General features: G+C 44.6%; 1 long non-coding RNA gene across 1 annotated transcript; it reads right to left on the bottom strand.

Annotated features, from left to right (window-relative positions):
• Window positions 1–124: 124 nt before the first annotated feature.
• On the bottom strand, window positions 125–3,457 carry LOC123061160 (uncharacterized). Its single transcript, XR_006428582.1, has 2 exons — window positions 443–3,457; window positions 125–362 (listed from the first exon to the last, which is right to left on the bottom strand). It is a non-coding gene; the product is annotated as an uncharacterized lncRNA (long non-coding RNA).
• Between the last annotated feature and the right edge of the window lie 12,869 nt (window positions 3,458–16,326).

Genomic DNA, 16,326 nt, shown 5'->3' with positions numbered 1-16,326 from the left:
AATGGACATTAAAAATAATTGGAACTACTAAAAGCTTTGATAGATAGCATGAACAATTGATTATATTTTATATATTGCTGTCCATAATTATTAGGTCAATGCCAGTACTGCATAGGAGCCAGAATATAACAAACAGAAAGATATCATATATTATATCACTATGTTGCATTACAAAAAACATGATCCAAAGATTACAGTAGGTTAAACTATATCTTGTAGTGGCCCAATTCTTGACCTTGCAATCAACTATAATGTTTGAAACATTAATCCTAAAATTGGAATTCTAATTATCTTGTAGTAGCTCCAATTCTTAACCTTGCAATCAACATCTGAGCCATGCATCATCATTTTATCTTGGTGACCTACAACAACAACAATATGAGATGAGTAACTTATAATAGAGAAAATCCGGCTAATAGAGAAGTAAAATTTAAATGAGCACCATAGAAATGTCTGCACATGTTTTGAATATCCATGGCTCATTGAGATAAAAATCTGCATAGAAAAATAGACACCTTTGATGAATCAGATCTGGCTGTTCATTATGAATAACTATCAGCTTGTATTTACTACTAAAAAATATCCAAACAATATATTATAATAACTACGAGATGACTTCAGCAACTGAATAATGACAACCAATAGTATCAACTATTACAAAATGGAACATCTCCATTGTCAAGAGGTCTGCACATTACTCCCGTACTACTCATCTTGGGATGATTCATTAGCCATTCTTTCTATGGTGTATAAGAAGAAATCTCATTGCCAACAACTTGAAAATCTTTAAATAATCTGCATCATGCAAAATTTCGTAATTACCTGAAAATTACAAAGTCACAAATTATAATTTCCTGATCCATGAATAAAATTCTCAAAACCCGCAGAAGCAACAACACAAAAAAAGCATCACCATATTCGGGATAATTTGAGTTATCAACTGATGGCTACATGTTCTCTCCAATAAGACATGGCAAGATGCAACCAAACTGAAATCCTGAACAGAAAGAAAAGTAGATCACCACCCTATCTAATCTAGTGCAGACAACTCTGTATACTATGTTATCTCATAGCTAGGAGATTTCATCTCAACTCTAGCCAAATTTAAGCAAACGATGATACATCTAAACTATTTTCGATAACCAAGGCAATGCCTATGTAATACTGAATGCTTAAACCAAGCCATGTGACACACATAGTGCCCAAATAGCATGCAACATCAAGGGTATTGTTACATACCGGCTTATTACCCCGCACTAGAAAGTAGCACATGGCTCCATGGACACAACCATGTAGTCATTTCAAACAAATATTAGGCATACCTGGTTTATAGAATGGTCTGGAGTGCGCGTACAATTAGACGTCTAATATCCAATTGTCGGAAGTGGACAATCTAGCTACCAAATATGTAGTTACTCACTAAAACAAAAATTGTGAAAAGCATTAGTGTATTATACAACACATTTCCAAAAAAATACCACGTGTACAATCAAAGGTAGGTGAGCTGTGAGCCAAACATAGATACCATGATTTATTTGTTACAATGCAAGAGGGACAATATCTCCCTATTACAAATATCAATGCAATGAGGCGTGCACATACTGGTCCACATGTGGTTCAAGTTCAACGAGGAAATAAAAGGAGATATAGAATAAAGAAATAAATTAGAGGTAAGACGAAAACAATTGAAAGAACAAAAACTGAAATATCACATATACCTCATTCTATATCCTCTTGTTATAATTTTAAAGAGCGCCTGAAATCAATGAGCTGAGGTAAAGTTATCACATAGGAAAATGAAGAAGCAAAACTGTACGTACAAACTGTAATTAATGGCACTTACGAATTGTTCCATTCCCAATTTAAGTTGCTAGCTCCACATGAATTAGCGTGAGTAGGAGGCAAAACAGGGACGTAAATTTTGTGAGGAATCAATTGCTGGGGGCAAAACATTAGAAGATTAGCCCACCAATTATGAAAAAGATGGAAGAGAATCGTTGGTTGGCACTTTGAACCTTCATGAGGACAAGATGGGAGGAAGTACATGTTGGTGAGAGGTTTCAGGGGCTGGGGGCAAGGACATGATTGCGTAGTTGCTGCCGGTGATGCTAGCTTGGGCAAGCGCTCGTAGAGGCTAGAGGGTCTTCTCCTTGTGTTAGACATTCATGCATGGAAATAAGATGTGGATTGGATAGGAACATAGTGCTGTGAGGCTGCACTGCAAGGCAGATGCGATAGGGATGGGGCGGCTATCTCTCTGGCGGTAGCGACGGCGACGCAGTGGCCATTTGCTTCTTCTCTCTGGTTCGTCTCCCTTATCTTGCTTCTTCTCTTCTTAAGTTGTAGGCGAGGGTTAGATTGAGACAGTTCCTGATCCCTGTTTCCTGCTACATCCTATCTAGGGCTGTATTGTGAAATTCTCCTCACCGATTAATAGTTGCTCTGGGCATCGATTTGGTTTTTCTGTTTTTCAGATTTCTGAAATCGACTTAGTATTGATCAGAGTTGATTACCACACATACTTATTAAGAGTATACTCTGCTTATTAGTAACTGTGTAATGCCTTTCCAGTGAAGATTTAAATAGGGAAGCAACAAGCAAATAAGCTTTTGCTTTATTATTAAAATAGTCATGGCAAACAAACATGTAGTTGTCTAGTAAAAGCAATGTGATGATGCATTATTGGGATCTAGACGTACACTGGTGCTTGAAAACTGTTGATGATAGGAGACCTGCTTGAAATCTCTGTGTTTTGTTATCTACAATCATGATATAATAATCAATCCCTCTCAAACCTTATATATAACCGACAATATTTATATCAAGGGGAATAGTTGATGCAAGGGATTCAATACCAAAACGGATCTGAGTGAGATGCAGGAATCCACTCAATCCCTGTGTTAATTGGTTCCCTTTGGGGAATAAATCAAACTGAACAAAGCCTTAAGGGATACCAGTAAAGAATTGCAGATGCGGGAGGACAGAATAAACCTGTTGAACTGCTACAGTTTAGGATGACGGGTGCGTTAGTACGTGCTTCATTCCTAGCTGTGCGGACGAACAACGACAGCGGTTGCATCTCTGGTCACGCGAAGGAACGGCGGCTGCGACGCCTTCTCCGATGCAGGAGGATGGGCGGCGGCAGCGCCTTCCCCGGCGTGGGAGGATGGGCGGCCGCGACGCCTTCCCTGGCGCGGGAGGATGGGCAGCCGCGACGCCTTCCCCAGCGCAGGAGGATGGGCGGCGACGCAGTCTATTTCACCAGCGAGCGGAGAAAGTGGCGACGGAGGAGGCCGAGGGCGAGGGGGCGGCGGTGGTGGTGGGAACCCTGGCTGCTGGGTGTGTCACCTGATTTTTTCAGAGAGATGTGTCAAGGAAAAAAATGAAGGAATGGATATTTTAGATGTGCGAGATAGAGGGAGGAGGTGGTACAGGGAGGTTAGCGCTAAGTGGAGAGGGTGCGTTCAACCAAACAACACATTGTGTTAACATCGTTGCAAGACATCTATTATTGTAGGGGGGTTTTGTTGTAGTGGGCATTCGGTCTGGATGGAGAAACTCAATAAAGCTCACATCGTGTACGCGGCCAAGGAGGCGTACACGTGCTACGACATGTACATGCGGATCATTGACATGAGGAAGTGCCTGCTTCCCCAAAACGACCAGGGATCCAGCCGGAAGCAAAGCAATGGCAAGCGTCGTTGCAACAATAAGTAGATGATTAGATCCTCATTTCTCCTACTTTTGTATGCATGTAATTGCTTACTTTGGTGTGTGAAAATGTTATGTGTGTAGTCACTTGTGTAATTGTATGCTTAATCTGGTTATGAAATGCTGTCTTTTTAAGTATGTATGTTGATGCTCTGTAGAGAGAGCATAGATGTTGTGCGGACAAAGAAAATCACATCGCACACGGACTAAACAATGGAACCCGTCGGTGATGTTTTCATCAATCACTCACAGTTGTATACCAACAATCATTTTCTCACGACACACACGGCTTGTTAGCAGTAATCGTCTGTGCTGTTATCGGTCTTCGCACACATTTCCGATTACAGACCTGTTTGCCTCGTATCACACACATCTTGTTCATTTAAACTATTTCTGCTCTCATGTCTCAATGCAAAACGTTTATCCGAGTGAACCGCATGCCGTATATCACACACACATTTGATCTGGCTGACTGTTTCTTTTGTGTTGCCTAATCACAAACAGTTCATTCGAGTGAACTGTATGCTGTACATCGCACACACCTTCACCTGGTTGCCCGTTTCTTTTGTTCCTCCTCATCGCAAACAGTTAATTGAGCTAAACCGTATGCCCTGCATCGCACACGCAAATAAAATCTGAACCGTGTTTGATGCATCCTCCATCGCAAATGTTTTCCACCTTTTTTGACGGTTTTTTACACCACTGTTTGCGATTATGGCATTGCACACAGTTTCCTCGAAGGGTCTCTGATTGTAGTGTCGCGTTAGCAGCAACCTGCAGTAGTGTGTAGCTTCACATTTCTCAAGTTATGTTGATTTCTGGAGTGCAAGTGCCTTCGTATTTTTTAAGTTAAATTTCGCCCCGGGTAACTTGAATTCGTGGATCTGCCACTACACACAAATCATACACGTAGGTCAGTACTAATTAAATGAAATGCAGGGACTTACGCTAGCTTGCGTACAGGCTCACTACAGCTCTGCTTGCACTTGGGATGTTCCATGTACAAGTCCATGTTACCACTTTCTTAGATGTGCAGGCATTGTGCTCCTTGCATCCCCCTCTACATTTTTTACATAACGAATGGTTGATCAAATGAGAGGAATCTACCTTGCTGTTGTATCGGAGGGAAAGTAGTTACAAGGTTATACCGGTGTGCAGGATGTGTACCAGATCCCGTAGCACCATCATGCTTCGCTAAAAACTGGTTTTGCTTGTTCTAGATGATATCTCCAGAAGAAATAAGAGTTAAAGTCGGAGTTGCATAGCCTGTAGGCTAAGATAGCAGTAGAAGGATATCCAAACATCGTCGGAACAGTGCACAAGGGAGTGATATGTCGATACCTAGTTTGGGTCGGCGTTTGGGCATGCTCGCCTAGCTAGAGTGCGGGTCACTTCAGAGCTATTGAGGGTGATGCGCTGGCATTTGTTGTCCATGTACAAATGCAGATCTCGAGCGGCAGCGGAGCACTATGATGTGGTGGACGAGGCCATTGGTGAAGCACCAACGGCGTTAGGGGGTGGAGGTGCAATGATGTTCTCAGTGAAGTAGCCCCGGTAAGGTGGGAGACGAAGTGCACCTAATGTGGTGGCAGTCGGTGTTCGTGAGGCACGTCGGTTGTGGCGGCCGACATTGTGGGTGGACCACCCAGTGTGGTGGACGAGGGGGTAGATGAGGTAGCTCCGGTGTAGTGGTGAAGCACGACAATGGTCTTCGTCGTCGTCGTCCGACACAGAGGTGGGGAAAGAGACAATATGAAGGGCGATTCAAATTTTGCTTGGGTTGGTGGCGAATTAGGGATTTGAGAGCTCTAGGCGCGGAAGGGGACGTGGGAGAAAGGAGATTTTGCAGGGCTGTAATTAGGGCTGCCAAATATTTCAATCCCAAACGTCGAAGCGTGAATTTTTTTGTCGTCGTTATTTTTTGCGGGGAGGGGGTGGGTGCTAGCGTCTGTACGACACACGCGACCACCACGACATGACCCTGGTCTCTACATTTGAGAATGCAAACGAATCTTCTTTCATTGGCAAACAAATCTTGTACTATGTATTACCATGCCCGTGTTTTCCTTACAAATAATTGGTCCTTCGAAACGAGATACTATGAATTAATTAATGAGGAGTTCTTTGAATTAGATTGTGTTTGTCACATAGCGATCTCCCATTCTAACATGGATTTCGCATTTCACGGTATCCGTGCTACTTTTTTAATAAAAATTCATATATGTATAAGATGAACACCATGGTAGTGAGAAAACTTTGGATGGATTCAAGCATATGACCACATACATACAAAATACCACAACAATCAAGTCAATATCAACTTTTCCAAACCTAGTATGGCACGAATTCGAAATAAATACGGAAGCCATATGCATGGTCCTCAATTCAAATCTTACAATGTACACTAAATTGAAATGTCAATATTAAGTCTAGTACTATCTACATTCAAATGTTGTTTTTAGGCCCCCCCCTTGGCACACACACTACATACTTCCTCTATTGATAATCCTCCTCTCCTAACCACCTTACAAAGCTATTGGTTTCCGCATGTTCATTCTTTCTCTCCATGTTTTGATCTCTAACTCTCACACACCCGCCATTGCACTCCATGCCGAGCTCTCTCTCTCTCTCCCCCTCCCACCCTCTCTCGGTAGATACATGCATTGCCTATCTAGACCCCCTCCCTCTCGTGCGCACGCACACACATTATCTATCTAGGTCACTCTCAAGAGACCGTCTCACTCTTTCTTCTGCACAGCGGCCCACACTCTCTTAATCTCTCTCCCTCTTTTTCTAAGTCTTGATTAACCTTGCTTTATCTCACACACAAACGATATATCACCCTATTCGGGCCTTGATCGGCACACTCTATACTCTCTCATGCAGATTGTCTAACTAGATCAGTCTTTGCAAGCCGTTCCACTCTTTCGACCTCATGGCGGCCCACGCTTGCTCAATCTCTCTCTCTATGCATGTCTCGATTGACCTCGGTCTTGCTCACGCACAAACGATATATCTCCATGTTTGGGCCTAATTCAACATATTCATAGTGTACACTCTCTCACGCACATTGTCTATCTAGGTCACTCTCTCCAACCTATTTCACTCTTTCGATCGCATGACAACCCACACTCGCTCAATCGCTATCTCTCTTTATCTATGTATCGATTGACCTTGCTTCCTACCACGCAGAAATGATATCTGTACCTATCTGTGACTGGATCATCTCTCAAGCTCTCTCTTACGGCCCTCACCCTTCCCAAAAGCTCAATCGGACAATATCTATCCACAACATATATAGCTTTTCAACGAATGTCGGGGCACACTCACTTTGTCTCTCTATCTATGTCTTGGTTGACCTCGCTTTCTCAAACCGTCTCTTCCACACATTGAAGCTACCTCTCCATCCCTTGCAGAGCTGGAGCTATTTACATTGCAAGGGGGACTCCAACCTTCGATTAATTTGTGAAGGCATTTATTTCGGTGGATTTAGATTATATTTTTGTAGCATTCGCTCCACAACTACTCCAAACACCATTACAACCCCTGCCCCTCCCCCAATTCTTTTCCCTCTGGTTCGGTTACCTCTCTCTTGTATGCCCTTTCTAACCTTCCACGTCGCACCATGGTATTTTTGCAAAAAAAAACTTTGGTGTTCTCTTTAATTATTACAAACAAGTGACAAACTACACACCCGGAGTCCACCTGTGATGGAACAAATTTTGACCAAGAAATTAAAGTGCTACAAACTACACACCGAGGGGGGGGAACTGTCATGGAGCAAATTTGGACCCATATCTACACCCCTATATAGTGTGCAAATAATTTTGAAAGATGGTCGTTGGATGAAGCCAATCCGATGGTGAAGAGATGGCAAATCTAAGCACCACTGGCCGTTGGATATCTTGTACATTCCACCATATTCTGCCACATGTACAATCTAGAAGACTGCATGGTTGAACTTAAGCATAATGCACAGACCTCAGAACACAAGCACTTCTCCTTTATTCTAGAATCTTCTTTATCATAATTGCCCAATTTTTTTCTAAATGAATTGTCATTATTTGTTTTTACTTTATGCTCTACAATGCACAATTCCATGAATGTTAAAATAGATTAACTTTTTTTACAAAACTTATTGATTTTGAATGAGATGAAGTATAAGAATTAAACGAACATCTACATCATGCATATATGAATCAAAGCTTACATGCTATGGTGTGGTATTTATTTATAATTTGGTTGCCAAATCTCATGCGTGCAATGCACGTGTACCTTACTAGTATAAATTAAAAATGGGAAAGGACGAGGATCGAACATGCGACGAGGGCATTCAAGCCGCACGTCAATGGGCAAGATAGTAGCAACGTTTGTTGTACTCCCCTTTGTTGATATAATGTTTTTATATTAGCACATCCTATTTAACATGTTTTATATTAACTATAGTATATTAGTGGGACCGGCTCGTGAGCACGTACTATTCCACTTCACTTACTGGTGGGTTCCATGGCTGCTCTCTCTCTCCTCCCCTTCTACGTTTAGACGCACAGGCAAACACGAAGAACGCGCGGGCAGTGTGGCCGTTGACCGTATCTGGACGCGTTCACAAGTTACGGCACCTTTTTCATGTAATACTAGTACTAGTATTATATGTAACAAGTTTAGGAAGAAAAGTGACCGTGACGGACAAGTTAGGCTAGTAGTATCTACTAGCAATTAAATGTGTGGATAAATAAATGTATCGCCTAGTGCTCGAACAAGGGGACTGCTTGCGCCCTACAAGTATTTGGAACTGACTTCCCTAAAAAAATGGAATTGACATGGTATTTAATATGAAATGTTTGCGATGAGAAGGAATACATGTCGCTTGATGACGTTTTATATTTAATTTGATGTGGCTCTAGCAGAACATTCATTTGATAAAACCATAGATTTCATTCAGTATGACTATGACTTTACATTCATACCATGATTGAACTAAAATAAAAGCAAATGATAAATCCCAAACATTCGGATTTCCAGCATGGAAATACGAACATTTTTCATGGCATATTTAGATCACGTGGCGGTGGCGGAGGCGTCTTGGAGCGGGAAGTGGCTCCTCCGATGATGTAGGGTGGAACCCTAGATGGCCGATCTTTCACGAAAGGAGCGGATCCCACGAAGAACACGAGGGGAAACACGAGAGAATCACTCAAACCAACAAGAGCAATCACACATATGCTAGATCCGAGTACACATAGAGATCACGTGATCCAAAGTCAACATGGGACGATACAAAGGGTAACCGGTTCTTCTCCGTGAGGAGGTCTTCATGGGGGTCTTCTCCGCGAGGAGGTCTTGAATCCAACATGGATCTTCTCCGAAGAGGGGCCACGGTCTCTCTCAAGGAGTAGATCTGTATGGATGAGCAAAGCTCTATCTCACGTATGAGCTAAAAAAATGCTAACCCTAGAAAGAGGGAGGAGGAGTATATATAGTCTAGGTGGGCGAAGGGGTACACGGGCCTTGGCCCTTACACTGTGCGCATACAGGGGATGCCGGATGTCCAGGCATCGGGCCGGATGTCCAGGCTTTCATGAGGGGCTGGATGTCCCAGCAGGGGCGGCCGGATGTCCCGGCTGGAGGGGCTCGCCTTGATGCTCTTTGGATGGAGGGTGCCAGATTTTTGGGCTTCGGGCCAGATATCTGGGCTGGGCCGAATGTCCGGGCTGGGGCCGAATGTCCGGGGCCTGTAGGTACTTGGCGTCTGGGCGGCTATTGCTCCAGGGCCGGATGTCCGGGGTCATGGCCGGATGTCCAGGGCTTGGAAGTTGTTCTTGACTTCTTCCATTGGTTCTCTTCATCCGTGAACTTGGCGACTTGTCCGTCTTCACATGCATCTTCGGGAGGGTCCTCTTGGTACCTGATCATGCACAACATTCCAGACTTAGGTAGTAGCCGTGTCTCGAGAGGTCATATGTGATACACTAAGGAAGGGAGTCACCTCGGTCTCGAGAGCTTAGTAGGTTGCTTGCTTGAGGAGTTGGAGTTTCTTGAAGAGGTCGCGGTTGTAGTAGGTTGGCATGAAGCGTGTTCTCATGACATCCTTCATTTGCGCCCAAGTAGTGATGGGTGGTTCACCTCTTGCCACTCGGCGCTCAATGACTTGTTCCCACCAAATGAGGATGTAGTCTTGGAACTCAAGGGATGCCATAGCCATCTTCTTCTCTTCCTCATAGTTGCGCAAGCGGAAGATTTTATCAACCTTCAATTCCCATGATAGGTACTCTTCGGGACCATTGCTTCCATTGAACTTGGGCATGGTGAACTTAAGGTTGTCGCATCTTTGCTCTTCATTCTGCTGGGGTCGGGGATGGTGACGTCCTTGACGAGGAGGACCGTCTCTCTCAACTTGCTCTTGTCATGGGCGATTTCCCATGCCTTCTTGCTCTTGTGAACTTGGGGTTCTTGACGAGGAGGTCGTGGAACTTGACGATGCACTCGAGCTTGATAGTTCCTCTCTTGAACTTCTTCACAAAGCGCTTCTTGTTGTTCACGCGCTTGTCGATTGCGCATGGCTACGGCTCGACTTGATTCTCGGAGGGCTTGTTACGCCTCAAGTGCTTGAGCTTCTCGCAATTGTTGTTCTTGACGTTGTGCCTCGGCAGCTTGTGCATCTTGATGTTGTCTCGCTCGTTCTTTCTCTTCTTGATGGCGTAGGCGTTGCCGTTCTCGTGCTTGCGCGAAAGTAGCTTGGTTTTGACGATGTCGTTGTTCTTGAGAGTTGTTGTCGTGTAGAGGGTTGCGGTTTGCTTGACGATCTTGGCGCCCAGCACGTCGAAGAGTATTCGATGTCGGTGTAGTTGAGTCGGAGATGGTGTAGTCGGAGTGTCGACTTGAGCGGCTCCGTCTTGAGGAGGACGAAGTGGAAGAAGAGAGGTTGAGAAACAAAGCATGGATCTCGTCCATTCTTGCGTCTTTCTCTTGCTTGTGGTCGTCGAGCTTGTTGTCGAAATAGTCTCTTGTAAGTTTCTCAGAGAGTCGCAAGTCGGTAGCGAGGTTGTCGATGCGTTCACTCATTGCTTGTTGCTCTTGATGCAAAGCACGTTGTGCACCAAAGAGGTGGCTCTTTGTGACATAGGAGGTCATGTCATCGTCTTGCTCGATGAAGAGTGGGTTGGTAGAAGTACTTGGCCTTTCCATCATTCCAAGCAAATATGTGAGTGGGAGAAAGAGAAGAACCTATACCAAATGTACCTTGACCGATGTTGAAGATGGATCAATGATCACTCAAGTGTGGAACAAGGAAATAGCACAATTGGTACCAATTCTTGTCAGTTTCTCACACCTACACAAGTAAAAGCTTATGGCGGAGATCAGTTAGGATGGTGGCACAAAATTTGATGCAATTGTTAGTGCGCTTCAATAATGTTGGAAAAGATTCGCAAATTTGCAATGCAACAAGTAGACCAATAGCAAAATATGGTACACGGAAACACACACGCAAAGAGATAAATGGGGTCGTGCAACCAAGGAATGAGCAAAAATGTGGAATCCATGAAAATGCTCTTATTGCATAACACTAGAGAGATGCTAGCATGATTGCACAATAGGCGGATACAAAGACTTGTTCACAACCTACTAAGCAAAAATGCAATGGCTACTATCCCAAGTATGCTCTATGTATGGTATTCTGATGATATGATCCAAGATGATCTAGTATGACAATCTTAATGTAGTATGATGCTATGGTTCTTGCTTTAAAGCTCTTTGCTTATCTTTCCCTTTTGCTAAAAAGCTTGTTTGGCTCTTTCTCGTTTCAGCTCTTTTCTCATGCAATGCTTCACGAACCAACATAGCAATTGTGTATGCGATGAAAACTTTGTGACACAAAAGATGATACCAAGATATGGACCAATGATATGATATGTATGCAATGCGAAGTATGGTCACTAATGTGTAGAAGTGACATTGCGGGCAATACTCAAAGGCTAGTCTCGATGGGTAAGATACGCAAAAATTCTCAAAGTAATGGCAAGAATGATGTATCACAATACCAAGATGAGGTTATTGTTTCTTACTTACGGTATGGTGTCAAAATGGTGGAGTGGTTGTTGTTGATGATGCATCCGCGGCGTAGATGAGCGGCGGTGATGTTGATGTTGAACCGTACCTAAATAGTCAAAACAAAATAGGACACGGAACCGCAACTCAAATGCTCAAGGAAAAACGTGTCAAAATTGTCGAAATTCGTAATGTGTAAGCGATGGTGGTGTATGTGGAAAATGGTGGTGCTATGCGGAAGTGGTGGTGGTATGCGGAAGTACATGTGGGCACCGAGACAAAATTTGGCGAGATTTGGACGGAAAACGGGGCGGTGGATGGAAGTGATGTTGTTAGGGGCCGGATCTCCGAGCTTGGGGGCCGGATGTCCAGGGTGGCCAGATGTCCGAGGGGTTCAGGCCGGATGTCCGGGGTGGCCAGATGTCCGAGGGGTTCGGGCCGGATGTCCGAGCTCTGGATCCATGGATGAACTCGAGGGACTCCACGTGGAAGAGGCAAAATCGGGGCAAAATTCATGAGATTTTGTGAATGGAAATTGGGGAAAAGATGGGGGAAAGCTAGATCTACCTGCAACACATGAAATCCGCGGATGAAATCCATCAAAACTTCATCTCACTAACAAATCACAAAAAAATTGGGGGCTATTTTTGTGGGGAATTTTTGAATTAGAGACAAAATCAACAAAACAATGCTAGAAAACACAAGGGGAGGCTCCGAAATCGTGATCAATATGGCACTGATACCAAGATGATGTAGGGTGGAACCCTAGCTGGCCGACTTTCATGAAAGAAGCGGATCCCACGAAGAACACGAAGAACACGAGAGAATCACTCAAACCAACAAGAACGATCACACATATGCTAGATCCGAGTACACATAGAGATCACACGATCCAAATTCAACAACGACGATACAAAGGGTAACAAGTTCTTCTCTGTGAGGAGGTCTTGATGGGGGCCTTCTCTGCGAGGAGGTCTTGAATCCAACATGGATCTTCTCCGAAGAGGGGCCACGGTCTCTCTCAAGGAGTAGATCCATATGGATGAGCAAACCTCTATCTCAACTATGAGCTAAACCAATGCTAACCCTAGAAAGAGGGAGGAGGAGGAGTACATATAGTCTAGGTGGGCGTAGGGGTACACGGGCCTCGGCCCTTACACTGTGCGCAGACAAGGGAGGCCGGATGTCCAGGCGTCGGGTCGGATGTCTGGGCTTTTTTGAGGGGCCGGATGTCTGGGCAGGGGTGGCTGGATGTCCGGGCTGGAGGGGTTGGCCTTGATGCTCTCTGGATGGAGGGTGAAGGATTTCCGGGCTTCGGGCCGGATATCCGGGCTGGGGCCGAATGTCCGGGGCCTGTAGGTACTTGGCGGCTGGGCGGCTGCTAATCCAGGGGCCGGATGTCCGGGGCCCGTAAGACATTCTTGACTCCTTCCGTTGGTTCTCTTCATCCGTGAACTTGGGGACTTGTCCGTCTTCACATGCATCTTCGGGAGGGTCCTCTTAGTACCTGATCATGCACAACATTCCGAACTTAGGTAGTAGCCATGTCTCGACAGGATCATATGTGATATCACTAAGAAGGAAGTCACCTCGGTCTCGAGAGCTCTAGCTCTAGCTCATGTCATAGGTCCTCTTGGCACTTCGTGAGACGATGGTAGGTCCATGGGGATAACCGTAGGATGCTCTGCATCATGTGTGTTGCTCTATGTGTCGTCGGGACACTAACCGACGGCGACGGTGGCGTCTTGCGCCATTGTTGTAGTACTCCTAGACATTGGCCCTAGCTTCAAGGAAGGCCGGAATGTTATAGACTTTGGTCTCCAGGAGCTAGTCAACTGGCGGGAGGAGGCGACTAGCATTGGTGCAAGGAAGCGGTCGAAGGCGGTGATCCATGCCGCTGAGGGGGGCACTGGCACCAGGGCGGTGACAAGCGCTGGCAACGGCGTAGTGGAGACATTCGTGTGCACGGGCACCGGCACGGGCGCCCTCTTTAGTGCATGCGCAAGTGCATGCGCTGGCAGGTGCACGGGCGCGCGTGCAGTGCACGCGCAGGCGCATGCACTGGTAGGTGCAAGGGGGCGTGAAAGTCGGCGGGGACCTCATGGAACCCCGTGGCTTCAAGCTCGACGACAATGTGCAGTTCCCGGGCCATCAATACCACGGGGATGGGTGTTGGGGCTGTCGGGGCAACGGGAGATGGAACGGAGCGGGGACAGGCGCGGCGTCTTCCCGCAAGTTCAGCTCAAGCTCGTCCCAAAGTGCCTTATGTTCTTGATACTCTGGCTGGGTGTCTTCCTCAGGAAACTAGAAGACTAAGGGTAGACCATTGTGATGCGGCATGGCGTATGGTATGGTCGGGCTGGTTGGAGGTAGATGACAGGAGAATCCGAGAGGAAGAGAGAAGATTGTAGCAAGATCGGGGAGTGCGGGGGTGATTTAAACTGCGGCGCGAGCGCCGTGAAAAGTGGGGGCAGTTGGGAGGAAGGTAGGCGGGGGAGCTTGGTCAAAGGGCCCGCCTCCCAGTGAGCCTGCGCAGCGGCCTGCTCACACGCCTCCCGGTCAGCCAGTGCAGCGATCTGCTTGCATGCCTCCTGTCGACACGCACTCTTGCTCGGACGGCACCTACCGATGAGAAGCGGGACTCATGGCAGCACATAGGTCTAACACCCATGGTTTGAATAGTGAAATTCTTCATGTTAATGTGACATGTCTCTATTCCAAAATACCTTGGCTCTTCATTTGTTCGACTTTTCATAAGTAGCTTGTCTCAAATTGAACAAAAAAATACGACAACCTATTTGTGCCATATCACGTGACCATGCTTAGTTTCATGAATTTTACGTCAGATTTGAATTTTCTGGAATTTAAAATCCAGGATTCAAAACAATATCATAGCCTACATCATGAAACAAATTTTCAAGCCATACATCTTTACTGTTGTAGATGTTAATATTTCTTAAGAAAGGATTTGGTCAAACAGTTTTCGTAGTTAGACTTCAAGAAAGCTATATATGCAGAGTAAAAAGATAACCCCCCTGTACTAGTGCATTGCCTAATATAGTAACTCGAGTAGGCACGAATGACGCACGAACAAAATCAACAAATGACGCTCCATTCTATGCTCATCCTGGTGTAGTACTATTAGTATTAGGCAATGGAGTTGACGGGTGACCTTGGGTAGCGGCGACCAAGGTAATTGAACCGTTCTCGGCATGGTAGGTAATGTGGGGTAGTTACTAAAGCATCCCTTCATTGTTCATCGGTTGTCATATGGACCGGGGACATGAGGGGAATTTCCTAGGGCTAGAATTCTGGCCGCCAGATATTTCGACTTGAAACATGGAGGATCGAGTGGAAGCACGAAGTTTAATATCGTGGTCATTCTGGTTGGGTTTGGCTAATGTGCGTACCATGCATGCCACTAGTAGGACACGAGCCTGGGTCTGGCTGGTATGCCGTCGGGTGCTACCAATCAAGAATGCAAAAGGAATCTTTTTTTAATTCCCGAACGAATCTATATGTATTACAATGCTCGTATTTTCCCTGTAAATAACTAGTCATTCCAAAAGGCACGGTAATTGATTTATGACGAGTTCTTGAATTAGAGTGAGTTTGTGATATAGTGATCTCAACATGGATGTATGACCATGCATTTATGACACGAATTCAAAAATAAAATATAAGCCATGCATGGTCCTCAATTCAATATTTCAAATGCACAATAAATTGCAATGTGAATATTAAGTCTAGTACTATGTACATGCAAATATAAGCCATGCATGGTCTGGCTGGTACGCCGTTGGGTGCTACCATTCAAGAATGCGAAAGGAATCTTTTTTTAATTCCCGAACGAATCTATATGTATTACAATGCCCGTATTCTCCCTGCAAATAACTAGTCATTCCAAAAGGCACGGTAATTGATTTATGACGAGTTCTTGAATTAGAGTGAGTTTGTGATATAGTTATCTCAATGTGGATGTATGACCATGCATGTATGACACGAATTCAAAAATAAAATATAAGCCTTGCTGGTCCTCAATTCAATATTTAAAATGCACAATAAATTGTAACATGAATATTAAGTCTAGTACTATGTACATGCAAATGGTGTGTTTAGGTCTCTCCATCGACACCCCCACCATCACACATACTTCATGTATCGATCGATCTTCATTTCTTTGTTGATACGCCTAGTTGATGTGAGACTATCTCCTTCTTTTTTGTCTTCTCCACAACCACTGTCTATTCCAGCTATAGTGTTATGTCCATGGCTCACGCTCATGTATTGTGTGAAAGTTGAAAGGTTTGAGAACATCAAAAGTATGAAACAATTGCTTGGCTTGTCATCGGGGTTGTGCATGATTTGAATATTTTGTGTGATGAAGATGGAGCATAGCCAGACTATATGATTTTGTAGGGATAAGCTTTCTTTGGCCATGTTATTTTGAGAAGACATAATTATTTTGTTTGTATGCTTGAAGTATTATTGTTTTTACGTCAATATTAAACTTTTGTCTTGAATCCTATGGATCTGAACATTAATGCCACAATAAAGAGAATTACATGG

This window comes from Triticum aestivum, chromosome 3A (assembly GCF_018294505.1).
Source record: "Triticum aestivum cultivar Chinese Spring chromosome 3A, IWGSC CS RefSeq v2.1, whole genome shotgun sequence".
NCBI lineage: Eukaryota > Viridiplantae > Streptophyta > Magnoliopsida > Poales > Poaceae > Triticum > Triticum aestivum.
This window is presented reverse-complemented; position numbering and strand designations above follow the sequence as displayed.